Raw genomic sequence first — 26,463 nt, forward strand, 5'->3', positions numbered from 1 at the left:
TCAAAAGTGCATAGGCCTAGGCATGGCTGAGTGGATTGCCAAGATGCATGCAAGACTTGCTGGTACTTTAGTGAGCCTACTCTGAACAACTCCTAATTAGAACACAACTCCTTATATCAAGCAATTACTGCTTTTTTTGGCCTACAAAAGGCCAATAGAGGAGGTGTGGGGTTTGGAGCATGCAATTTTTAGTTGTTCGATGCAAAGATCAGATTTGTGCCACATCTTCACACGATGTTTTAGTTGTGTGCCATGCTATCACCTTGTTTAAGGAACAAAGCTTTTTCGATGCATTTTCAACACATTCGCTCGTGGCTCAAAAGGTATCCATGGAGTTTTCCAGGTGGCACTACCGCGGTAGTGTCCCACGGTTCACCATCTGCGAGGTGTTTAAATGCTATGCTTTGGTTGTAGATACTTGTCATTTCTTGGCAAGAATGTCCTTACTCTCTCGCTGAATGTGTGTAGCAGTTCTAAATCTATATATATACGCAAACGAACACTAACTGTTCACAGACCAACAATTCTAGAAAAGTATAATGGATTTGTACAATAATCTTTTTGCTGTTGAAATAAATTATGTACAACGTAATGAAGATAACAGAATATAGCTCAAGAATCCTCAAACCCAAATTATGGAAAATTTTGCATCACAATAAGAGATCCACCATTTGTTAAGAACAGAACGTTTTAATCAAGGAAGGTAGCCCTCACCTGCACCCATAGCCACAAGAAAACAATTCGTTAGCACATGGCTATACGCAGGTGATGCTGGGCATCCCAGTTGTTATCCATGTCACCATAAAAAAAACTTAGTTCTTAACTTGTAATTTGTGTTTTTTTAAATTTAAAAAGTTTCTTTTTAGAAAAAACAAAGTTTTCATGGCTTTTTTGCCAATCTGAAACGGAAAGTGATCATCCTCATAGAGCAGCAATACATCTGATTATACTGTTTTTTATACAAAGCTTTCCTTAACCAATCCTTTAATTTTAAGGAGTTAAGTAAAATATCAACAAAAAAATTTCTAGAACTTCGTTCTTAATCAGATATGAGTGACCTTAAAATCTATTGATTTATATACAAGCAATCTTAAGCCAGACCTAATCTTACCACTTCTTTTGTAAATACAACTTTTTAGACCTGATCCTATATTTGGAACCAGATTCATAACCAAACTGGGATCACACCCCAAAAAAGCAACTCCAGATTTACCTTTTTACATACCTGAGATACTCCTATCTTAGACAAATTCATAACTTTATTCAACAATTATACTTGCTATTATGTTATGTCAAACATATTGCTGCCATATGTTAGCAATCAAATGTATACCATAGTACAATGGACGACTCAGTCATAAACGAGCCAGCTCAGACATCGTTCGAAAGATGTCTCAAAAAGTCTCCAACCATGCTCAGATAACTGAAAAAATTATGATAACCTCATCGAATCAAGCACCCCCCTTTTTTTATTTTTTATAAAAAACAACCTACAAGCAGCTTACTGTTTTATACACAGCAAGCTGTTTTTTAGAAAAAAGACCAGTTAATATCCATTTTGAAAAAAACTAGCAGTTAATGGCCATGAATTATAATTGAATATTCAAGGTTCCAAATGGCTAGTAAATATCAGAGTGTATGCTGACTAGGTAAACAGCAATAGGAAACTTTCATTAATAATCTCCGTTAGTGAAGTAAGAAAAATCCAGATACATTTGAAATCCGGCTATCATCCACTTTCCTGTATATTTTGCCTTACTTACAAAATATCCGGAACTATGTCAATACACCAGCAGTATTCAGTAAAATCCGAAATTCAGTAGTTTCAGCTTCTATTCTAACAAGTTTAGTCCAAGATCAGTACCATTCTCTAGAGTACACTTTGTTTTTTAACTTACCAAGGTACCTGAACTTTCAGGCTCACTTTCTTTTGTTTATTTTTTAAGTTTAACTTAATTTACAAAATTCCTGCATTTAATCCGAGCAATGATGTACACCCTACGACAATGTTAACCTCCTTTTGGAAAGTAAACAAAACACATAGAAATCCAAATTTCCATTTAGACATCATGCCCTAGTAATTAGTACAGTCATCATGAGCTTACCATCACAACCTGGTAGTAATCCCAGCTAAACATCAGTATTCCGAAATCAACCATTATTTGCAACTCACTTTATAAGCGAAACCCAACTTCTTTTTTGTTCTTTTAAGTAAACCAAGGTGAAATTCCCAAAGCTTTCATAGCGATATGAGAAAACATATCATAAACAAGAACAAAAAAAAATTATACAGTGCCTGGTTTGTTTTCAAAAAAAAAAGTTTATAAGAAAGTTTCACAAATTCCATTTAGAAGAAAAACATGCTACAGCCAGAATACCCGACTATACACCAGTTCAAAGAGCAGAGTCGATTTAAGTTAACCTGTAGATTAGGAGCCGAGGGAACCTCCACTATCGTTTTTTCAGACTTTTTCGGCATGATGCGACCCCAGCTTCAGCCAATACTCTCTCACACAGTAATGAACTCACACACGCAGAGAGGTGAAACGGAAAAAATGCTGCTAAGTGAGTATGAGTACTCACCTTTATTTATACAAGTTGATGGCATCTGCAAAAGACGCGACCCACAGTAGTACCAGCCCCTCCAAACGAGGTCACATTATGTGGCCAAATCCTTAGTGATTACACCAAGCAAGAGATCCGACAAAATCGGGCACCATACGCGCTTATTCTGCTTACCCTAATCGGCTGCAGATACCCCCCTCACAGTACAGACGGTAGCGTGTAGCAGGAGGCACGCTCACTCAATGCAAGGAGTAAAAAGCTACCCACACAATATTTCACCATTTACCCTAATACAAGGTAAACATAATATTAAGTTACATGCAAGGACTGGTAGTGCCTGCCACCTTATGGCGCTCCCAAATAACTAGGCATTTCCATAGTCTCCACCTAGTCGGAGTTTATTGCAACCGGCCTCGAGTCCATTATCATATAATTCCCCCCAACCTTATGATAAGCTCTTGGCATACTAAAAGGTGAGAGATATACCACCCTTTGGGTAGTTTTATTTAATTTTCCCTTTTTGTCTCGGGGTCGTACAGTGTGTTTAAAAGAGAAAGTGATATTTTTTCAGAAAAAACCAAGTCCAGAGTCAATTTTCCTAAGCCACTCCAGCTACATTGCATACTTGGTGAAACAAACCATGCTACATAGCATTTTCTGAACAATGATAAGATAGTATAAAGTTAAATGCACAGACAGCTCATATTGTACACCACATACCAAATTTTTAATGGATACCAAACTATTCCATAGTTGATACCTGGTCCGTCAATTAGTTAAGCCTCGGATGATCATACATAGCAGTTTTACACTTACTTCCCAACCCTATAATAAGATTTATGTCATTCAGCTATCACTAGGGTAAAAAATCCACCTATCATAACGGCGGTGAGAGTATAACCAGTTTTGGGTAAAAATTCTCTCTAGTCTAGGAGTAAAAACTAGTGGGTCTATATAAGATGGGATATATATTTACAAAAAAAAAATTCCAGAGTACCCTTTCCGAAGTTTAGCATCTTCAGCTGATTTGCTTACCAATCGTATTTACTAAATTATGGCATACAATCAAGAACGGGTTTTTTATATAGCAACTGCACATCTTTATTTGTCCAGTACATCTACTCGGAGAGCAACCTTACTTCGTTATGAACGTCATTTATTTCCGCAGTTAGGAACCTCGGTTTCTCAAACCAAGTGGTGGACCTATCGGGACCGAGTGACTCGAGTGACTCTTTGGGGTCAAGAGCATTTCAAAAACAATATCCGATTGGCGATGGTTGCTTAGGTACTGGGCCTAGGGCCACGTATTATTACATAGAATATTCAATAAAGCCAGGTTTTTCAGATCGGTTATACCTGCTAGCCCGGTTTCTACCTTCTCATAAGATTTTCTTGTACCGTAGTTATGGTCATCAATTAAGAGGATATTTTAACATTACTCCCCGCACTCGGGATTATGGGGTCGTCTTGGCGACTCGTATCTTACCATTGGCCGATCGACCAAACACATGTTTCTACTGTGACAGTTGTTTGTGTGATCATGTAATGGACGGTATAATAGAGATGTAGATGAAGGGCTCCTGAAATAATTATCAGCTAAGCTTTTTTGTTCAGTGAAAAGTTTAGTGTGTGTGTGTAGTTGATTTTACTTAAATAATAAGACATAAATAAATTTTAACATTCAAAAGACAGCTGGTGTTAGAGAAAAGGAAATGATTAATACAAAAACAACTCAGTCTTAGAATTATCTTTGTACATGGCTTATGAGAATGAAGCCTCATTCTAGTATACAATGATAATGACTCATTAAAGACTTTATGACTTTTAAAAGTTGGAAATAGGATGGGAAGTTTGGTATTATCCACTTGAAATCTTATTTTGCAAGTCCTGTGGATAATAATATCCAAGTCTTCTTCAATGTAGCAGAAGCGCTACTTTTGAGGCGGTTTTTAACTTCTTCGAAGGCAAGCCTTCTGCAAATAACAGATGCCGTGTTAGAAGCTTTATCTAACCCAACAATGAACCATTTTGATTTAAGTTTGTGAAAGGCTATTTGTGAAAGGCTAGAGAAAGATCAGTGGAGAGCCATGTAGACTTGGTATGTAACCACTCATGTGGGAGTTGTGAAACTAGTCCGGTAAAGACTGCCACCAATGATTTGTTCAATTCATGTTGAATTGATACCTCCAATCGGAGTTTACTGACCAAGTCAGCCAGGCATTCAGTAAGTGCTTTTAAAGCACTGTGAGGATTAAGTCACGAGATTACAAACCTAAGCCAACTATGACCTTATTTGGGCAAGAAGGAAAACTCAAGGCCAGTAGTTCTAAATATATACGGCCAATTTGAGTAGCTACCAAAGGGAGCACAATCCTCAGACATCAAGGTCCTAATAGAGAAAGACTAGTAAGCTTATAATCAACCACAAAGCCCCAAGCAAGAGCGTCCAACTTGAGCACAATTTTTTCAAGCGACCACCATACTTAGACGGCATCGACTATATTAGAGCAAGCATAGTGAGTGCGGCATCCAACCCGGAAACATATCGATAGCAGAATACCATGTGCATCACTTATTCAGAACACAAAAACTAACAGGTAACGATATTCAACTCTCCAGAGGGTCCACCACATCAAGTATTTTTCTTCCCTATGTGTTAATGACATCTCTCATTATATCTTAACTTAAACAAAGGCCCAAGGTAACAATTTCCAGTATTGCAAGAGGAAACCTTATTTAAAAAATCAAGCCCATGGCTGGTGCAAACTATGCCAAGCCGAAGTTACACACCAAACAAGTAGGCCCACATTACCATAAGATTTCCATCACCAAGTGTTATGAAGAACATCACCCCTATTATTAAGCTTTATAAGGTACCAAACACCCAGCATAACAGGCTGCAATCCCCCCACTTATGTTAAAACTACCCAAGCCAAGGATAGGACCGAATATGTGTATCCATAGAAAACCCTGCACTTATGAAAGGGACACACAACCAAGGCCGCGGATACAACTTTGAACCTCAATGTTTTAACAAACAATTGAAAGCCTTCTTACAGGAGCATAAACCAACCAAGCCATTTACATAACAGGCTCAGTTGAAATTACAAACTAAGTAAGAGGATTATCACCATAACTTCAAGTTAACCAAACCTTACCATTCAAACATCAATGAATATTGAAAAGATTTAGCATGAGAAACCAATCAGAGAATAACACCATCATATTACCGAACAAAAATCCATTTTAATGCCAACATTCACTTGAGATTGAGTCGGAACGGCCAGCTCCACAATGATCTGCTTTTCCTTACCCTTTTCCATAGATCCAATACTTAACAGTACCACTTAATAGGCCAGGTCATAAAGCTGAGGAAGGTGGGAGCTCCTGGAGTGCTTTGAGAGCTGAGATGGCGTGGTTTCTTTCAACAAATGAAAAACTATGAATTAGAGCTTAAACCAAAAAACAAAAAAAAACTTTGAAATTGTTGTGCCCTGAGAAGGGGGTAGAGCGATGGCAAGGTGGAGCTTGCATGTAGGGACTCAGTTGCAACACGATCGAAGTGGGGCACTAACCATGCAGTGCAATATAGCGAGCACAAATGCAGAGTCAACGAGCGCAGATGCTGGAGTAGCCCGACAGAAGTGCAACAACGACGAGTGATAGAGTAGCGACGGGTGCCGATGTATTGGAAGTTGCATGAGCTGTCAATTACGACAGAGATCTTCCAGCTACAGTCTTTATTCGGGTTCAAAGCCCACTAAGCTGAAAACTCCGGAGACCCTTGAAAGCTTGCTGTGTAGCTCAATGACGTGCTCACAGGGTAGTGGGCGTCCTAGATGATGCAAAGCCGAGAAAGGGGGGCAAGAGAAGCACTAATCTATCAGTGCAATTAACAAGCTTCAAATGTGCGCTACAGCAAGGAGTGAGCAGTCGAGAGGAATATGTGCACCTTCAGGGAGGCTCGAACCAGGAGCAACTCCTTTCCCAAAACAACTACGGTGCTGAGGGATGACCCCGGGAAAAGTTGATGCTTTCTCTCTAAAGACAGTAAGAGTTTGTCGTCGTGCTCAACAACTAGTACTGACTTTGAGTGATGCCTATGAGCCTTTGTCCTTTTGCTCAAAAAAGGTTTGTTATTTTTCGAACAAACAAACCAAAAACAAAAGAGAGGGAACTCGTGCCTAGGAAAAGAGAGCCATCAAATGAGGATAATGACTAAACTAGGGATAGGCTTGGTGCCCACATGGTTCTAATACCAGTTGTAGGATTTTATGGAGTGAGAAAATGAAAATAGACATATGCAACAATAAACTCCATTTACAAAATCTCATACAAATTTTCATATACGTTGTTGGGCGTATTTTTGACACCTCGTTTTTTGTAAATTTGTACATACGGACATGACGTCCGATGTCAAAAGGACATGTGGGCTTTTTTTTGTGGGTTTTTAGTTTGATTTAGCAAGCACATGTACATGCATTGCAAGTCGTTAGTTTAGTGACAGTTGTCGGGCTACTGTAAGTGTCCGTGAGTGAGTTTTTTGAAGTGAGCTTTATATATAACTTAAACTCATATACAAACTTAAAAAAGTTCAGTCAAATATCAAAAATTTGCAGGTTTTAGCTCGTTGTGTCTCCTTAGTGCTTTTGGATACAGTTTTTTGCACCGACTAGCTTTCTCTACGTGTAGTCGTGTTGGGACAGCTTTCTGTTCGCGTCAATTTTGCTCATGGAGGCATATGGAATCAATTTTGGTCATCTTCAGCTTTCTCACCAGTCATTTTTCAATATTTGTTTCAAGCTTTAAAGTGTCCCAATTGGAGTTGTGCTCTTCAGGTTACGACTAGTTCTCTGCAGGGTTATGGCTATGGCAACCTAGTGGCAAATTGTGTGCAAACAGATTCGGAGGGTATGTATTGAGGCGGTCCGGGGCGGACAACAAGAGAGGCGACCTCTAAACACCCCTCAAGGCTCCCGTGCTGCTCAATTGGGGCTGGGGCAACCACAAGCACAACACAACAACAAACCCACAGCCAAACCCAAACAAGATAGGGGCACCACCTAGTTATGGTATGCGAACTAGGACGCAAAAGAGATTTTGGCACAACCAAGAAGATGCACCACACAACACACACAAACAACCTCACACCAAGACACACACAAACTGGACCAGAGAGAGCTAGAGCAAAGGGAAGAGAGAGAGAAAAGGATCTTGCGTAATACCTTATTTGTGACTTGCAAATGGAGATGGTTCGTTATGATGCTATTGTAGAACTTGTATAAAACTCACTCAATGCTTAGTGATTGCTAAACATTGCCAAAACACACACACACTGTCTTAGGGTGTGGGAGACCTCTCACCACAATACCCTCTTACAATGGACACAAAACTGGCAATGAAAAAACACACTAAAACACTTTCTAAAATCAAGATCAACTAATAAAAACTCAAAATACACAAGTCACCTTGAATTCACCAAACCGTATTGCACAAATGGAAGGACGAAGATTTGAACGTCGAATCACGCCTTTGATGCACCAAACCTCAATTTATTGATGATAAAGGAGCATATACAATAGTGGTTTTGAGATTTGTGAAACTCACGCTCTCTCACTTGCAATGTGTAGCTTGAAAGCTTCTCTCACACCAAGAGTGAAGCTCACAAGTGGTTGCTACACCTAAGTCTCTCCTCACGCATAGAGTGTTGGGGTGCTATGTGAGATGTTGGAGGTTGTTTTACAAGAAGGAGAGGGGCCTATTTATAGGTTGGAGACCCCATATTAAGATTATTGGAAATCCTAATTTACAAGCTAACAAATCAGGATTATGATTTTTTTGAATATCAAAACATTGCGGGCCTTCTTTGTCTGCTTGAGTCATGGGTGTGGGCTCAAAAGAGAGCATTATTGATGGTAGATAAGGTGAAAGTAAGTTTTAAGGAAGGGGGGGGAGAGAGAGAGAGAGAGAGAGAGTTACTATACATGTCTTGAGGTGAGGTGTCTTTTATGGTTAGGTCAATGCTATTTTGTGTTAGTATGTTAGTCGTTAGTAATCAATAGAAAGTTAATGTTACATTTACAATGGGTAGAGTGAGTTGATTTGATGAAGGAAGAGGGGTGAATTAAAAGAGAATCATTGAGATGGTGAAGCTTTGAAGAAGCTTGAACTCACCCTTGTGTAGATTGTGGAAAAAATGACCGCTGGTCTTCTTCTTCTTCTTCGCTTCTTTACGCCACCGCCACGGTTGACCACCACGATGAAAAGAGGATTTGTTGATGAAAAATCCTCAATTTGCAGAAGTTATCATGGTTAAGATGCTGAATTTTAGATATTTTAGGAGAGGTAAATGAAATTGTAACATAGAAGCAATAGAGAGAGACATGGAGAGGGTGTATGTATGTAGAGGTTCATAAAAGAACTATAGGGATGAGAGAGAAGGGTAATGGTGAAGAGGGTGGGAGAAGCCATGGAAATTGCAGGTTTGAGTGAGGGAAGGAGAGGGAGGGATGTGTAAGAGTGAGTAGGTGTGTGGAAGGGTGAGAGAAGACTAAGGGCTACTTGTGAGAAAAGTGGGCAGACTGGGATCCACTCAAAAAATCATAGCTCACCGCTGGTAGCTCCAAAAATCATGAAAAAATTTGAGGTGATTATTCAGAGCGTGGGCTACATTTTCTCTTTTGACCACCGCTCCAAATTCGGAGTGGAGATAGGTGCCAAAATTCTCACCAAAAAGCCTGTTTTTTATGCCTGCAAAAGTCTTTTAGTGGCCCCCTTCTTTGTTGAATTTGTACAATGCATCCAAGAGTGAGCCCCTCCTTTGTCATATTATAATACAAAGCATTCAAGTTGCCCTTGACCCATGCATGGAGGAGGATTATTGGTGAAATAAGAAATATATACATGGTGGGACTAGTGTATGGACTATTCATGGACTTTAGCTCAATGAGCACATGGTGTTAAAATAATGAGTAAAAATAATAATAAAAATATGGAGGAGTTATGGATATGGAAAGATATTGGAATCATATGATATGGTCCCTCCTTGAATTATTTTGGGTGAAAGAGGAAAAGGTATGCAAGTAAATAATATAATAAACGTAACTAATGAGTAGAAATCAATTTTTTGTTTTCACGAGGGTGAGGGTGAAAATGTGGGAGTGATTTGTATAAAGGAAAAAAATGAGGTTAGAATATGTACATATTGGCAAAAAATATACTTATGGTGTAAGAGGATGAAAGAAGGTGTACATAGGTTTAATAAAACACACACCTAAGTAGAAATATTTAAATAAAATACCAAAATAATTATAAAAAATCCCTATATTTAGGCCATATATACAATGAAATATTTACACACAAAGAGGCCATAATATACTTTTATTTTTTATTTTTTTTATTTTTTTTGGCTCACCTAGCCCAGTGATTAGCTAGCTGAGGGTTTTTAAGAAGATATGGGAAAAGCCCCCTAACTCACACACGCCTATGTACAGTGAAATGGTAGGGATAGCCATAGCGTTTGGGTGAATTTGGTAGGGTGGAGTAATCTAGTATGGCAATTATGGAGAGCCGAAAAACGGCTATCATTAGCCCTTCCCCCAGGATGATGGTATATTCATGTACCATCATAGAGCATCTTTTCCAAAGAGAGTGCTTCAGAGTCCTTGACGAGATCTTCATTGTTTGGCCACTCAGAATTTTGGCTGGAGTTACACTCATGCTTCATGTAACAATACTTACATGAGACAGCGGCCTTTGGACAGATCTTTGGTAGATCCTTTGGTAGAAGGCGACTCAAATAGGGCTTCAAGCGATACCCGTTTACCTTCCTGGAGTGCTCTTTACCATTCAAGTCCATAAGCTGATAGTAACTAGAATTGAAAGCCTTGCTTACTATGTATGGCCCTTGCCATCTAGTTTCAAACTTGGCATCAAAACGATTGTCAAGTCGATTGTCATACCTTAGCACAAGCTCTCCTTCCTTGATGCCTTTGTTCTTCAGTTTCTTGTCGTGCGTTTCTTTCGCTTGTGTGGCTTTCCTCTTGTAGCACTCGTATGCTGCTTCTCTTTTCCACTCAAGCTCCACTAAAGTAAGAAGTCGATCCATCCATACCTCCTGATCATCTTGTGCTCCTTTGCCATGAAGTCGCATTGTTGGAATGTTTAGCTCAATTGGTTGTAAAGCCTCTTGACCATAGACCAAGTGAAATGGTGTGAACTCCGTGGCTTCCCTATATGTGGTTCGATATGCCCACAAGGCACCATCCAAGAAGTCATCCCATAATTTTGTCTTGTTTTGCACCATCTTTCTAATGATTCCTGCAATGACACCATTAGCCTTCTCCACCAAACCATTTGACTGTGGGTAGTATGGTGTGCTATGACGATGTAGAATGTGAAGCTCTTCACAAACTTCTGTGAGCAAGCCCTTCCTAAACCCTGGACCATTATCAGAAACAATCTCCAAAGGTGTGCCAAATCTGCAACAAATGTGAGTGTACACAAACTTGCTAACTGTCCTCTCATTCACTCTTGCCACACTTTGAGCTTCCACCCACCTAGTCATATAGTCTACAGCCACTAGAATGTAGAGTTTACCATTTTTTGTCCTAGGTAGAGGACCCATAGCATCAATGCCCCACTTTTCAAAGGGTCCATTTGCAAGCACTATTTGCCTCGGGCCATGCACCAACCTTCTATTTCCATTTATCTGACAATTGTGACAGCTTTTACACCAATGTTGAACATCCACATGCAAGCTTGGCCAAACATACCCCGCAAGCAAAATCTTCTTCACGGTTGATTCTTGGGCAAAATGACCACCACATGCCTCTTCATGCAAACCTTTTAGAATGGCTGGAATTTCCTCGATAGTTGGTACTCTTCTGCACACTTTATCCTTCCCTCTTTGATAGAGGGAGCCTTCTAGGAAGAGATACATGCTTGCCTTCTTCATGAGTCTCCTCTTCTGAGCTTTTGTGAAGTCTGGTGGAAACTCACCCTCCAAAATGTAGCCGATAATGGGAGCCAATGACTCCAATCCCTGGTATCTCGGTTGCTTGACAGCTGCTGCCACCATGATGACCTGCACTTCTCTCTCAACACATGTAACTGCTTGTTGTGCAAGTAAATCGGCATCTTCATTTTGTTTCCTCGGAATATGATATAGTTGCACTTCTTCAAACTGATTAAACATCTTACGAATGGCATGAAATTTTGTCCTTAAGCTTTCATTCTTGCATGCCCAAATGCCTAAAATCTGTTTAACAATGAGAAGTGCATCTCCCTTTACCATGAGACGTTTTATCCCTTGGCCAATGCACATCTTCAAACCATGAAGTAGTGTGTCGTATTCTGCTTCATTGTTGCTAGTTGAACCTGGTAGATTGACCTTCTCTTTCATGACCACCTCTCCACTTGGGTTGAGCAACACTAGCCCTCCCCCTGCTTTTCCTGTGGCTCGTCGAAAAGCTCCATCAAAGAACAAGGTAAAAGCATTGGGAATACTTTTTGGTGGTGGCAATGGTAGGGTCTTTACTTGAGGCACCTTAATTTCCTTCTCATGTACCCTATAAGTGAGAATCCCTACCAATTGTGCACGCACACTATCTTCTACCTTGAAAGAGTATTGGAACTCTTGCAACTCCATAATCCACTTTGAGATCCTAGTACTAAGATTCATTTGAGATGACACCCAAGGGAACAAATTTTCTGCAGTGAGAATTACAAAAGGTTTTGGTAGTAAGTAGGATCTAAACTTTCTCACCGCAAACATGAGAGAAAGCATCATGAGTTCTGCTTCTGTGTAGTCTCTCTCCAAAGCATTCATGACCCTACTAGCAAAGTAGATGGGTCGCATCCTTGTACTGTGGGGATCTTGTTGTAGCAACACAGCACCAATTGTTTCCCTTCCAACACTAGAGCTAACAAAGAATGTGTACTCCCAACAAGGAGGCATGAGTGTTGGTAGCTCTGACAAAATGACTTTAATGTTACAAAAATACTCTTCAAGCTCATCAGACCATGCAAATTCTACTTGTTGTGTCAACTTTTGCAAAGGATGAAGCAACTCCGAGGCTAAGTGAATGAAGCGTGACATATACTTCACCTTTTGAATGAAAGAGATGACCTCCTTAAGACTCTTCGGTGATGGGAGCTCAATAAGAGCCTTTGCCTTTGAAGGATCCACCTCAATGCCTTTATAGGAAACCTTGTGACCAAGCAAGATCACTTCATCCTCAGCTATGTGACACTTGTCGGGGTTGAGTTGACCTCCCATGTCATAGAGCTTCTTTAAACCTTCTTCTACCCTTTGTAGATGCAATGATTTTGAGCTATAAATGCAAAAATTATCAATAAAAACCCTAATGGACTTTCCAAAGAATGCTTGAAACACCATGTTCATGAAGCGTTGAAAAGTTGCAGGAGCATTTGTCAGGCCAAATGGCATGACTCTAAAAGCATAACAACCCCAAGGAGTGATAAAGGTTGTTTTCAATTGATCCTCCAATGCGATACCTATTTGAAAGTAACCCGAGTAGCCATCGCACACAGTGTACTTCTCATGACCAGCTACCTCATTTAGTATCTCATCCTGGAATGGGAGGGGAAAGTGATCTCTTTTTGTTGCCTCATTGAGTGGACGATAATCCACACACACCCTCCACTTGCCGTTTTTCTTAGGAGTGACAACAACGGGAGAGACCCACTCTGAATTCTCCACTGGATAAATGAAACCTGCTGCTAGAAGCTTTCTTACCTCCTTGAGTAGAGCCTGCTCCTTAATGACTCCTAGCCTTCGTAGCTTTTGAGCCTTAGGTGTGGCCTCTGGCTTCAACTCAATCTTGTGTTGAACAACATCTACTCCACGCACATCGGTGTAGTCTTTAGCAAAAAGCCTCGGAAATTTCCTTAGCACACATTTGAACTCCTCTCTTTCATCCTTTGTAAGTGTTGTAGACAACATACCTTCTAACATTCCTTCATCTTCCACCTTTTGGTTCTCTTGAGGACCTACCTCCTCCAAGCCTTGACAAGAGGTCTCTTGGTTGCTTGGCTTAAACCTTACCCCCATGACCTCGATGGAAGACTCCTCTTCAGTAATGCTGCCGCTACTTTCTTCTTCTGAAGTGCTATCGGTCCAACCTTCTTCCGTCTCACTTTGAGATGATTCTTCATGGAGCTCCTCTTGGCGTTGCTCCTTCATGTCAAAGACAACCTTCTTATGATTGTCATTCCTGCAAATTAATTTCCCACTCTCCCAATCCTGCAAAGCTCGCATTTTCATTAGCCATGGTCTTCCTAGGATAAATGGATAACCACTTCCCTTGGTCGACATAACATAAACTCCTAGTGCTAACTGCCCTTGTTAAATCCCTCCTAACTTGTGGACATAATGCAAGAAATTGAGGCCATGAAATATCAGGACCCTTATCTCTCATGTCTTCCAACAAGTTGTACGGAGCCATACCATGTCCAAGAGGGAAGTCTTGGAGGTTGATACGACGTCGAGTCCTCTTGGTTTCCTTTGCCTTCTTGCCTTGTCCATGGTCACTCTGTGATGTGACTCCTGCTTTCTCTTTACCTTTTCGTCGGCCACGCTTAATGCCATTGGCTTCCATGTCAACCTCATTTGAATTTGTCACCTCTACCACATGCACATTTGGATCTGGCAAAGGTGGAACTCCTTCTACCCCTTGTGGAGGTGGTCTTGGTCCATTTGGCCTTTGTAGAAGCCTTGGTTGTTGACCAGCTCCTTCTCCTGCATTCATCACTGGGTAATTCAAATTAGGTCTCCCTGGCTCTCCACGGGGCCAAGGACAATTATACATCCCATGTCCAGACTCTCCGCAATTCCAACATTGCAAGACTCTCCTAGGTCGTGGGTCTCGCTCTTCATACTTCTTTGCTTGTCCCTTTGGACCTACGGCTTGTGCAAGGTGAATTGACAGGCTGCTTAAGGATTCATTTAACTTCTCAATCACTTCAACCGTTACCTCAGGAAGCTCCTTAGATGTTGATGCTTGTGACTTACCTTTGGGTCTAAGACCTTCTATTTGAACCTCCCCCCTTAAGCACTTGAGTTTCCTATATTTCTCAGCAGCCCTAGTTTCAGCTGCATCAAAGGTAGCAGGTGCACCCGCCTCAACTTTTACCTTAAGGTCAGGAAAGAGTCCGGCTATGAACCTCTCCTTCTTTAGAAATTCTGCACCATCACCAGGGTTAGCAACATTTCGTATCCATAGAGCCCAAAGACGTAGGAACTCTTGCTTGTACAAGTAGTAGTCATCTAAGTCTTTTTGCTTATGAGAAACAATGTCTTGCCATAGCTTTTGAGTGTTTTGGGGATCAAAGAAGTATCTCTTGAAATGATTGACAACTTCCATGTAATTTTCTTTAACTTCCTCAGGCAAAGAGTCAAACCAAGTGCTAGCATCTTTCCTAAGGACTACCTCAAACATTTCTACACGTTCTTGATCAGTTACTATCCTCTTGATACGACAAGACATCTTGAAATTTGCCAAAAATAATTCTGCATCCTCTCCAGGCTCTCCAAAGAAAAGAGGATATCCAGACATTTGGCGTTGGTTCTCCATTGAATTGATTTCAAAGTGACGCGTTTTGTTTTTTCTTTCTTTAAAAGATCTACACAATAATATTCTCTAAATTGCAATCTATTCTACAACAAAATAAAAATATTCACATCAAATGACCTATGATAATCAATGAGAGGTAGGATGACAGGATTTGGTGACGCGAGAATTTCTCCTACTCTTTGGGCACCAAACATGAACACCATACGTTGTTGAAAATGGATTTTTCTACTAATTGCAATGTTTATTCTAATGTGTGGAGTGAAATGAAAAGGGAAAACCTCTATTCTTGGGCCATTATCCATTGTCTATGCATGACCTTATGCTTAAAACAAAACAAAAATATCGACGTCCAAACTAAGGTCGTACCTAATGAGAGGCAAAATAAAAGGATTTACTGATGCGTTTATCACTGCCAACCTAAGAGGACCTAAAATTCTACGAATTACACGTTGAAATTGCAACTTAGTACTAACAATTATGTGTACCTTTTGCCTTGCAATGGGAATGAAGGGATCATACAAATTCTCGTGATTCATGCAAGCTACTTGATTATGCTAAAGGTTGAGCCTACACAAAACATACACAAGCCTTTCCTCAGTGGGGGCACCAAAATTGAGGCGGTCCGGGACGGGCAACAAGAGAGGCGACCTCTAAACACCCCTCAAGGCTCCCGTGCTGCTCAATTGGGGCTGGGGCAACCACAAGCACAACACAACAACAAACCCACAGCCAAACCCAAACAAGATAGGGGCACCACCTAGTTATGGTATGCGAACTAGGACGCAAGAGAGATTTTGGCACAACCAAGAAGATGCACCACACAACACACACAAACAACCTCACACCAAGACACACACAAACTGGACCAGAGAGAGCTAGAGCAAAGGGAAGAGAGAGAGAAAAGGATCTTGCGTAATACCTTATTTGTGACTTGCAAATGGAGATGGTTCGTTATGATGCTATTGTAGAACTTGTATAAAACTCACTCAATGCTTAGTGATTGCTAAACATTGCCAAAACACACACACACTGTCTTAGGGTGTGGGAGACCTCTCACCACAATACCCTCTTACAATGGACACAAAACTGGCAATGAAAAAACACACTAAAACACTTTCTAAAATCAAGATCAACTAATAAAAACTCAAAATACACAAGTCGCCTTGAATTCACCAAACCGTATTGCACAAATGGAAGGACAAAGATTTGAACGTCGAATCACACCTTTGATGCACCAAACCTATTGATGATAAAGGAGCATATACAATAGTGGTTTTGAGATTTGTGAAACTCACGCTCTCTCACTTGCAATGTGTAGCTTGAAAGCTTCTCTCACACCAAGAGTGAAGCTCACAAGTGGTTGCTACACCTAAGTCTCTCCTCACGCATAGAGTGTTGGGGTGCTATGTGAGATGTTGGAGGTTGTTTTACAAGAAGGAGAGGGGCCTATTTATAGGTTGGAGACCCCATATTAAGATTATTGGAAATCCTAATTTACAAGCTAACAAATCAGGATTATGATTTTTTTGAATATCAAAACATTGCGGGCCTTCTTTGTCTGCTTGAGTCATGGGTGTGGGCTCAAAAGAGAGCATTATTGATGGTAGATAAGGTGAAAGTAAGTTTTAAGGAAGGGGAGAGAGAGAGAGAGAGAGAGAGAGAGAGAGAGAGAGAGAGAGAGAGAGAGAGAGAGAGAGAGAGAGTTACTATACATGTCTTGAGGTGAGGTGTCTTTTATGGTTAGGTCAATGCTATTTTGTGTTAGTATGTTAGTCGTTAGTAATCAATAGAAAGTTAATGTTACATTTACAATGGGTAGAGTGAGTTGATTTGATGAAGGAAGAGGGGTGAATTAAAAGAGAATCATTAAGATGGTGAAGCTTTGAAGAAGCTTGAACTCACCCTTGTGTAGATTGTGGAAAAAATGACCGCTGGTCTTCTTCTTCTTCTTCGCTTCTTTACGCCGCCACCACGGTTGACCACCACGATGAAAAGAGGATTTGTTGATGAAAAATCCTCAATTTGCAGAAGTTATCATGGTTAAGATGCTGAATTTTAGATATTTTAGGAGAGGTAAATGAAATTGTAACATAGAAGCAATAGAGAGAGACATGGAGAGGGTGTATGTATGTAGAGGTTCATAAAAGAACTATAGGGATGAGAGAGAAGGGTAATGGTGAAGAGGGTGGGAGAAGCCATGGAAATTGCAGGTTTGAGTGAGGGAAGGAGAGGGAGGGATGTGTAAGAGTGAGTAGGTGTGTGGAAGGGTGAGAGAAGACTAAGGGCTACTTGTGAGAAAAGTGGGCAGACTGGGGTCCACTCAAAAAATCATAGCTCACCGCTGGTAGCTCCAAAAATCATGAAAAAATTTGAGGTAATTATTCAGAGCGTGGGCTACATTTTCTCTTTTGACCACCGCTCCAAATTCGGAGTGGAGATAGGTGCCAAAATTCTCACCAAAAAGCCTGTTTTTTATGCCTGCAAAAGTCTTTTAGTGGTCCCCTCCTTTGTTGAATTTGTACAATGCATCCAAGAGTGAGCCCCTCCTTTGTCATATTATAGTACAAAGCATTCAAGTTGCCCTTGACCCATGCATGGAGGAGGATTATTGGTGAAATAAGAAATATATACATGGTGGGACTAGTGTATGGACTATTCATGGACTTTAGCTCAATGAGCACATGGTGTTAGAATAATGAGTAAAAATAATAATAAAAATATGGAGGAGTTATGGATATGGAAAGATATTGGAATCATATGATATGGTCCCTCCTTGAATTATTTTGGGTGAAAGAGGAAAAGGTATGCAAGTAAATAATATAATAAACGTAACTAATGAGTAGAAATCAATTTTTTGTTTTCACGAGGGTGAGGGTGAAAATGTGGGAGTGATTTGTATAAAGGAAAAAAATGAGGTTAGAATATGTACATATTGGCAAAAAATATACTTATGGTGTAAGAGGATGAAAGAAGGTGTACATAGGTTTAATAAAACACACACCTAAGTAGAAATATTTAAATAAAATACCAAAATAATTATAAAAAATCCCTATATTTAGGCCATATATACAATGAAATATTTACACACAAAGAGGCCATAATATACTTTTATTTTTTATTTTTTTTATTTTTTTTGGCTCACCTAGCCCAGTGATTAGCTAGCTGAGGGTTTTTAAGAAGATATGGGAAAAGCCCCCTAACTCACACACGCCTATGTACAGTGAAATGGTAGGGATAGCCATAGCGTTTGGGTGAATTTGGTAGGGTGGAGTAATCTAGTATGGCAATTATGGAGAGCCGAAAAACGGCTATCAGTATCTATGAATTGTGGAATTGATGTTGAAGTTATGGGTTTGTGATATTTGATTGTGAAAGGAGAGGCTCTTGTCTTTATTTGCATTGGTCGGCGTGTGCTGTAAATCCGTGCTTTGACAGGGTTTTGCTCCTATGTGACATAGTCTCTTGGGTGGGCGACGGCTAGTAAATTCCCAAGGGTCTACTCCTATTGGACTTGTGGTGTTTCAAAAGGATTTTGCAAAGCTTTTGGTGTCTTTTGGTTCTCTTTCAACGCTCTTGGGTGACATCACTATAGAGGTGTTTCAGTTGCTTGTTTCCCAACAGTGTTTTGGTGCCCACTACTGAGGAATCGCTTCAAGTTACCTTCAGTTTACAGGTTTTGAAGACATGGCGTTTAATTTTCCGGAGTTTAGTGGGAAATCAAATGAAAGTTCCAAAGCTTTCATTGAGACAATGGAGTTTGCTTGCCTTCTTGCTGACAAGCAAGACCCAGCGTTGGTGCTGCAAATCTTCTATTTTTGTTTGAAGGGAGATGCTAGGGAATGGTTGGAAGACTACGAAAAGGAGCTACAATCAGCCCAACCTCCTCAAGTTATGACTTATGAAATGGTAAGGCATGCTTTTCTTACACACTTTCAATAGGTGGAAGACCCACAAAAGGTATGGCAGTCTATTCAAGGCTTAGTACAAGGTGAAGGCCAAACCATAGAAGACTTTGTGAAGGCGTTCAATGCATTGTGGACAAAGTGGTGTACATCTTTGGGGACTGAAATTCCTCCAACCATGTTGAAAAAGGACGGGTTTCTTGCAAGCTTGAGAAGTAACCTACGCTTGAAGGTAGAGCTTAAGCAGCCAAGGACCTTTGAGGAGGCAGTTGAAATTGCAAAGAATAAAGAGTGGAAAGCAGAGAGTCTTCATCAACTTGGAATCAATGTCGAGCCAAAGCTTGAAGTGAAAGCGGTAGAGCAACCGAGGGTCCTCATCAGGGTGCCAGGTTATGATCAACAAGCTTCTCATGATGTGAATGCCTTTCGCAAGGAGGTTATAGGTCTTATGAAGAATCTTACTGTGTATATGATGGGAGGTGGAAGAGGTCAAAGCTATGGATATGGACGTGGTTATGGAAGCAATGAGGGTTATACAGGTGGTAGAGGAAGAGGCATGGTGGAAGAGGGGATATGTTTCAATGTTACAATTGTGGTGAATGGGGTCATAAAAGCCCTCAATGTGACAAGCCAAAGAGAATGGGTGGTGACATGTTTCCTCTTCCTCCACAAATTCCTTCTCGAGCTCAAGATTATGGTATTGAGATTAAGGGGGAAGCAGGTCCAAGCGGTTTGACAGCTGAAGAGAAGGGCAAAACAAAAGTGGTAAGCATAATTCGTTTGGAGAAGAAAGAGGATGATTTGGGAGCTATGGTCATGCCTATAGGTAAGAGGGTTACAAGAGATCATGACATGAGTGATGCAAGTCCCAGCCATAAAAGAGGGAAACAGGTTGAAACAGGTACAGGTAAAGAGAAGAGGAAGAGAAAGCCCAGGAAACATTACAATGTATCTGACTTTCCTTTGGGAGAAGGGCAACCAAATTATAGTTTAAGGGCTGATTTGGTGGGTAGAAAGCCTGATGTTACCTTTGGGCAACTCATGGAGATGTGTCCCAAGTTAAAGAGGCAATGGAAGCACGTAGTCAACCCCATGAAGAAGGAGCCTGCAAGGGGGTCAGTGAGAGTCTTGTCTTTGAATGAGCTACCTGATATATGTCCTACATGGATGCATGGCATAAGAGGAAGTGCATTGGAGAGGCTTATATTGATGGAGGTGCACAGGTATGTGTTATTACTCAAGCTTGTGTATCAAAGTTGGGACTCAACATGGTGAAGAATTCAGGTTTTCGCATAAAGCTTGTTGGGGTATAAAGCCCAATGTGGTCGCCCAGGTAAGTGGGCAGGCCGCCAGGTATGTACACATATTCTTTTGTAAAAACCTAATAAGAACTCACTATGCTCTACACATTACAGTAGAGCGAGTTCACCATATCATCGTGCTCTTCTTCTCGCACTCTCTCTCGCGTCGCACTTCCGCTCATACTCCTTCAACTGGTATCAGAGCTCAGATTGAGGCTCGGGGCAGCACTGCAGGAGGCTAGAGTCACCAGCTCAGATTGGAGTGAAATTCGACAGGCGAAGACACAGCCCCAAATCTGAGGTCATCTCGGCCACCGTTCGGCTTCGACAAAGGTCTACGTAGGCCATTTTCGACTACGTGGTCTCGGCGGGTGCAAATCCGACTCTGCAAATTTGGGGTTTTCGGCCTACGACTGCAGGTGCTGAGGATATCGACACTCCCAGAGTGTTGATTTGTGGCTGTCTACACATCGAAGGACGGCTCACAGTTCTTGGAGGCGTGTCACATACGACACGGGCGCATCTACACACAGACTGTAGGCGACAACCACTAGTTCATCAGGTAGCTTGTGTTTGTTGCTTGATATTCCAGATTCCATCCTGGCATTGCAGGTACTTCCACATGGGATGTAATCTCAGAGATGATGTATGTCTGTTGAGGGTTTGCTGGCTGTGAGTCACGCAGCAAACAACCGCCGCAACAGTTACAGCATACAGTGGGAAATTTGTGGATGTATGACTTTGTGGGAAGTCTATGTACTGTCAGATTTACTGCAGCCTTTGTTGAGGGTCGAGTGAGGTTTTATTGAGCTGGGGTATTCTCGAATGTTGAGATCCTTTCGGTGATACAGGTCTTGGAGCGATCCCTCGAGCACCCTAGATAGACAGCTAGGATGTATTGACTGTGAGTTAGACAGTTGGGATTGCATCTTTGCTTTACTGCCGTTGAGGCATTGTCATAGTCTATGCTTACAGGACAGTGACAGGACAGTGAGAGATAGTACAGGTGCAGGACAGGTTTACCCATAGCTTACAGTGTCAGAGAGAGAGTGTTTTTTGAGCTGTTTTTTGGTCTGTTTTTTGAGTACACCAGAGCCATTTTACAAAGGAGACTCTGCCAAAATTTCTGCAGAATCTGAAGCTTTCTTGGTTCATTTGACAGGTTGATATTGGTTCAGAGGTCAGTTTACAGGGGAAACTCTGCCGAATTTTTCCCAGGAAAGTAAACCACTGTGAAGCGTAGCTATGGCTGGATCACAGGACACTGCTCTTTACAATATCAAGAAGTTGGATGGAACCAATTTCCCATTGTGGAAGAAGCAGATTTGGCACGTGTTGGTACAAAAGAAGCAGATAAAACCTATAAAGCTCAAGGGGATAAAACCAGAAGATATGGACGAAGATGAATGGAGCGAAATGGATGAATTGGCACTTTCTACCATTATGCTGACTTTGGCAGAAAGCGTTTACTTCAATGTAGCAGACGAGATGTCGGCTTATCAAGCATGGTTAAAGCTGAGTGATCTTTATGAGAAGCAGAGTGCAGCTTCACAGGTATACTGGCTTAAGAAGCTTGTTGACTTGAAGATGAAAGAAGGGACACCTATGTCCAATCATCGGAATGAATTCAACACAATCTACAGTCAGTTGTCAGCTCAAGGTGTCAAGTTTGATGAACCTGTTAGAGCTATGTTCCTGTTGATCACATTGCCGGAAAGTTGGGACACTTTTCGCACAGCTTTGAGTAATTCTGCACCTCCAGATGGTTTGAACATAGCAAGTGTAGAAGGAAGTCTGCTTACTGAAGAAACCAATAGAAAGACAATGGACAAAGGCAAAGGAACAGCCTTAGTTGTCAGGGGAAGGACCAAAGAAAAGTACAAATGTGGAAAGAGGAATCAGTCTCGTAGCAAGTCCCGCAATGCTAAAGGCAAGAGTGACATAGAATGCTACCATTGTGGCAAGAAGGGTCACATGAAAAGAGACTGCAGAGAATGGAAAGCAGAAAAAGGCAAAGAGAAAGCTGAAGACCATGGTGAAAAGAACAAGTCCTCAGTGAAGATTCAAGAAATAAATGTGACAAACACTGTTGCAGAGGATGACAGTCTAGTGTCAGGAGACATCTACTTCTTGAAGAATACAATGGACTCAGCTCTTCTTACAGCATCTGATGGAAATGCACTGAGTGACTGGATTATAGACTCAGGGGCATCACTTCATGTGTCTCCAAACAAGGAGTGGTTTACCTCTTATGTGACCACTAAAGATCATGTTCGGCTAGGCAATGGGCAGACATGTGAGATCTTAGGTGTTGGAGATGTTCAATTGAAGTTTCAGAATGGCTCTTCTTTCACGTTGAAGAATGTGAGACATGTTCCCGCAATTACAAAGAGCTTGATCAGCACAGGTTTACTTGATGATGCTGGCTACGTCACCACTTTTGGACAGAACATGTGGAAGATATCCAAGGGTTCTATGACAATAGCACATGGAGTAAAGTCTGGAGGACTTTACATGATTTATGTATCAAATGTCTCTAAAAATGTAATCAATGTAACTGAGCAGCCGAACGTTTCTTTGTGGCATAGCCAGTTAGGACATATGTCCAAGAAGGGAATGGAAATTTTGTCTCGTTCTGGTTATTTGCCTGGCTTTTCATTTAATGATTTTCAATTCTGTGAACATTGTCTGTATGGTAAGCAAACACAACAGCCACATAAGCATAGAAACAGTAGAAGAGATACACAGTTGGCACTTGTTCATAGTGATTTGTGTGGACCTCTGCCTAACCTATCTCTAGGGGGAGCTTCTTACTTTATGACATTTATAGATGATTACTCGAGGAAAGTATGGGTTTACTTTATCAAGCACAAGGATGAAGCGTTTAGTGTTTTCAAAAAGTTTGTGACACTTGTGGAGAATCAGAGTGGCAAGAAGCTTAAATGCTTACGCACTGACAATGGTGGAGAGTATGTTTCAAAGGCCTTTCAGGACTTTTGTGAGTCAAAAGGTATAAAACGTGAACTTACTGCTCCTTACAATCCTCCTCAAAATGGTGTTGCTGAGAGGATGAATAGGACCATACAAGAGAAGGTCAGAAGTATGTTGTCTAATGCACAGCTGCCAAATGGGTTTTGGGCTGAAGCTGTATCAACAGCTGTTCATCTTGTAAATAGATCTCCTAGCAAGGTTTTGCAGAAGGATTCAATGCCAGAGATGGTATGGTCAAGCAAGGTGCCCTCATACAAGCATCTCAGAGTCTTTGGCTGTGAGGCATATACTCACGTTGCAAAAGAATTTAGGAACAAACTTGAGCCAAAGAGTAGAAAGTGCATCTTTCTAGGCTATGGTAATTCTGGTGAGATGGGGTACAGACTTTGGGATCCCGAATCCAGAAAGGTTGTCCGCAGCAATGATGTTCACTTTAATTAATCCAAATATCATTCTAAACCAGAGAGGGTTGAGGAGATTAGAAGAGTTGTCTTCCAAGAAGATGGACCTGCACGTGCAAGACAAAATGTCAGGGCTCAAGAGGAGCAAGGACAGGATAGAGTGGAACCACAGGTTGTGGCTGAGCCTGAGCCACCTATTGTGCGTAGATCTGAACGTGTCACGCGAACTCCTGATAGGTTTGTTCCATCTATGAACTATGTTATGTTGACTGATTGCAATGAGCCTTCATGTTACAAGGAAGTAGTGCAAATGAAGGACTCTGGGAATTGGCAATTGGCCATGCAGCCAGAGATGACAGCTCTGCATAAAAACCAGACATGGAAGCTAGTTAAATTACCACGGGGCAAAAAGGCTCTACCCTGTAAATGGGTTTACAGGTATAAGATCACCGCTCATGATAGTCAGCCAAAGTACAAAGCAAGGCTTGTTGCCAAGGGCTTTAATCAAGAACAAGGCATTGACTTTGATGAAGTCTTCTCTCCGGTGGTCAAGATGACTACATTGAGATGCTTTCTTGCATTGGTTGCCATATTAGATTTGGTGTTGCACCAAATGGATGTCAAGACAGCGTTCTTGCATGGTGATTTAGATGTGGAAATTTACATGCAGCAGCCAGAAGGGTTTGTTGAGAAAGGCAAGGAAGATTGGGTATGCCAGTTGTTAAAGAGTCTTTATGGCTTAAAAGAATCACCGAGGGCATGGTACCATAAATTCCACAAGTTTATGCTTTCTCAAGGCTACAAACGTAGTGAGTTTGATCACTGTCTATATACAAAGAAGGCTAAGGATGGCAGTTGGCTGATCCTTATTTTGTATGTGGATGACATGTTGATTGCTGGCAAGCACTTGGAAGAAATTTCAGCTTTGAAGTCAAAGATGGCAAAATCGTTTGACATGAAAGACATGGGTGAGGCAAGTCATATACTTGGTATGTGCATTGAGAGAGACAGATCAAAGAAGTTGATTTGGTTATCTCAAACAGAGTATATTGACAAGGTTTTGCAACGTTTCAATATGGAGAAGGGAAAGGCATTGAGTGTTCCATTGCCACCATATGTGAAACTTAGCAAACAAGATTGTCCTGTGTCTGAGGAAGAACAGGCTGAAATGGATAAGATTCCATATGCGTCTACAGTGGGTAGTTTGATGTATGCAATGATTGCTACTCGCCCAGACATTGCATTTGCAGTGGGAGTAGTAAGTCGATACATGTCAAACCCAGGCAAGAAACATTGGGAGGCAGTGAAAGGAATATTGAGATACCTGAAAGCTACAAAGAGTATGCGTATATGCTATGGGAGTCAGGAGCTAAGTGTAAAGGGTTTTACAGACTCAGATTATGCAGGTGACTTAGACAACCGAAGGTCTACGTCAGGGTATGTCTTTACATTGGCTGGTGGAGCAGTATCATGGCGTTCTAGATTACAAGATTGTGTTACTCAGTCTACTACAAAGGCTGAATATGTTGCAGCATCAGAGGCATGCAAAGAATCAATTTGGCTTAATCGACTAGTAACAGATTTGGGAATCAAAGAAGAGATGCCTGTGTTATATTGTGATAGTCAAAGTGCTATACAATTGGCTCGCAATCCAGTTTATCACTCAAAGACAAAGCATGTGGATGTGAAGTATCATTTCATTAGGGAAATGCTGGAGGATAAGTAACTTCAGCTTGTCAAAGTTCACACCACAAAAAATCCTGCTGATCTACTTACAAAAGGACTTCCCTCAGAGAGCTTTGCGCATTTTTGCAAGCAGTTAGGTGTAGGGTAGTACATCACTTCTCTACATCTCTTGTATATTAGCTTGTATAGTAGCTTCTCTCACACTTAAAGTACCACATTGGACTTTAAGTGGGAGGTTGTTGGGGTATAAAGCCCAATGTGGTCGCCCATGTAACTGGGCGGGCCGCCAGGTATGTACACATATTCTTTTGTAAAAACCTAATAAGAACTCACTATGCTCTACACATTACAGTAGAGCGAGTTCACCATATCGTCGTGCTCTTCTTCTCGCACTCTCTCTCGCGTCGCACTTCCGCTCGTACTCCTTCAAAGCTTGCCAACCAATCAAGGGTGAGGTGCTTGGGAGTTATAAAGGACTTGGAGGTGGATGTATTTGATGTTAAAGTGCTGGTCAATTGCCATGTTATGCCCGCAGGTATTGGTGCTTTTCCTCTCATCCTTGGAAGACCATGGTTACAGGCAACCAAAGCTATACAGGATTGGGGACATGATACCATCACTCTCTACAATAGAAGGGGTGATAAGAAGAGGTTTAACATGGCTAGCAAGCAATCTTTGGATGCTGATTTTGATGAGAAAAGTGATGAAGAAGAGTCCTCAAGTGAACAAGAAGATAATGGGGATGATGACAGTGAAGTGGAAGATAGCAACTATAGTGATCTAGATGTTTCCTCCTTGTTTCTTGAAGAAGAGCATGATGAGAAACAAATATTTCTCGGCCTTATGGAGAATGAGGATATCTCTGGTCCTTATGAGCAAATTGAAGAGCTGATGCAACCCAAAGTTCAACCTAATGTCAAACAGGAGTTGATACAAGGTATGTTGTCTCCCGACTTGACTAGTCATGAGAAGGGTGAGTACCTACATATGATACAACACTTTCCCCATTTATTCATCACTT

General features: G+C 41.1%; 1 long non-coding RNA gene across 1 annotated transcript; it reads right to left on the reverse strand.

Annotated features, from left to right (window-relative positions):
* Window positions 1–5,770: 5,770 nt before the first annotated feature.
* Window positions 5,771–6,599, reverse strand: LOC147451298 (uncharacterized). The gene is made up of 2 exons (XR_015189215.1): window positions 6,141–6,599; window positions 5,771–5,986 (listed from the first exon to the last, which is right to left on the reverse strand). It is a non-coding gene; the product is annotated as an uncharacterized LOC147451298 (long non-coding RNA).
* Between the last annotated feature and the right edge of the window lie 19,864 nt (window positions 6,600–26,463).

The sequence above is a fragment of the Adiantum capillus-veneris genome, chromosome 9, assembly GCF_014529385.1.
Source record: "Adiantum capillus-veneris isolate H3 chromosome 9, ASM1452938v2, whole genome shotgun sequence".
NCBI classification, from domain to species: Eukaryota; Viridiplantae; Streptophyta; class Polypodiopsida; order Polypodiales; family Pteridaceae; genus Adiantum; species Adiantum capillus-veneris.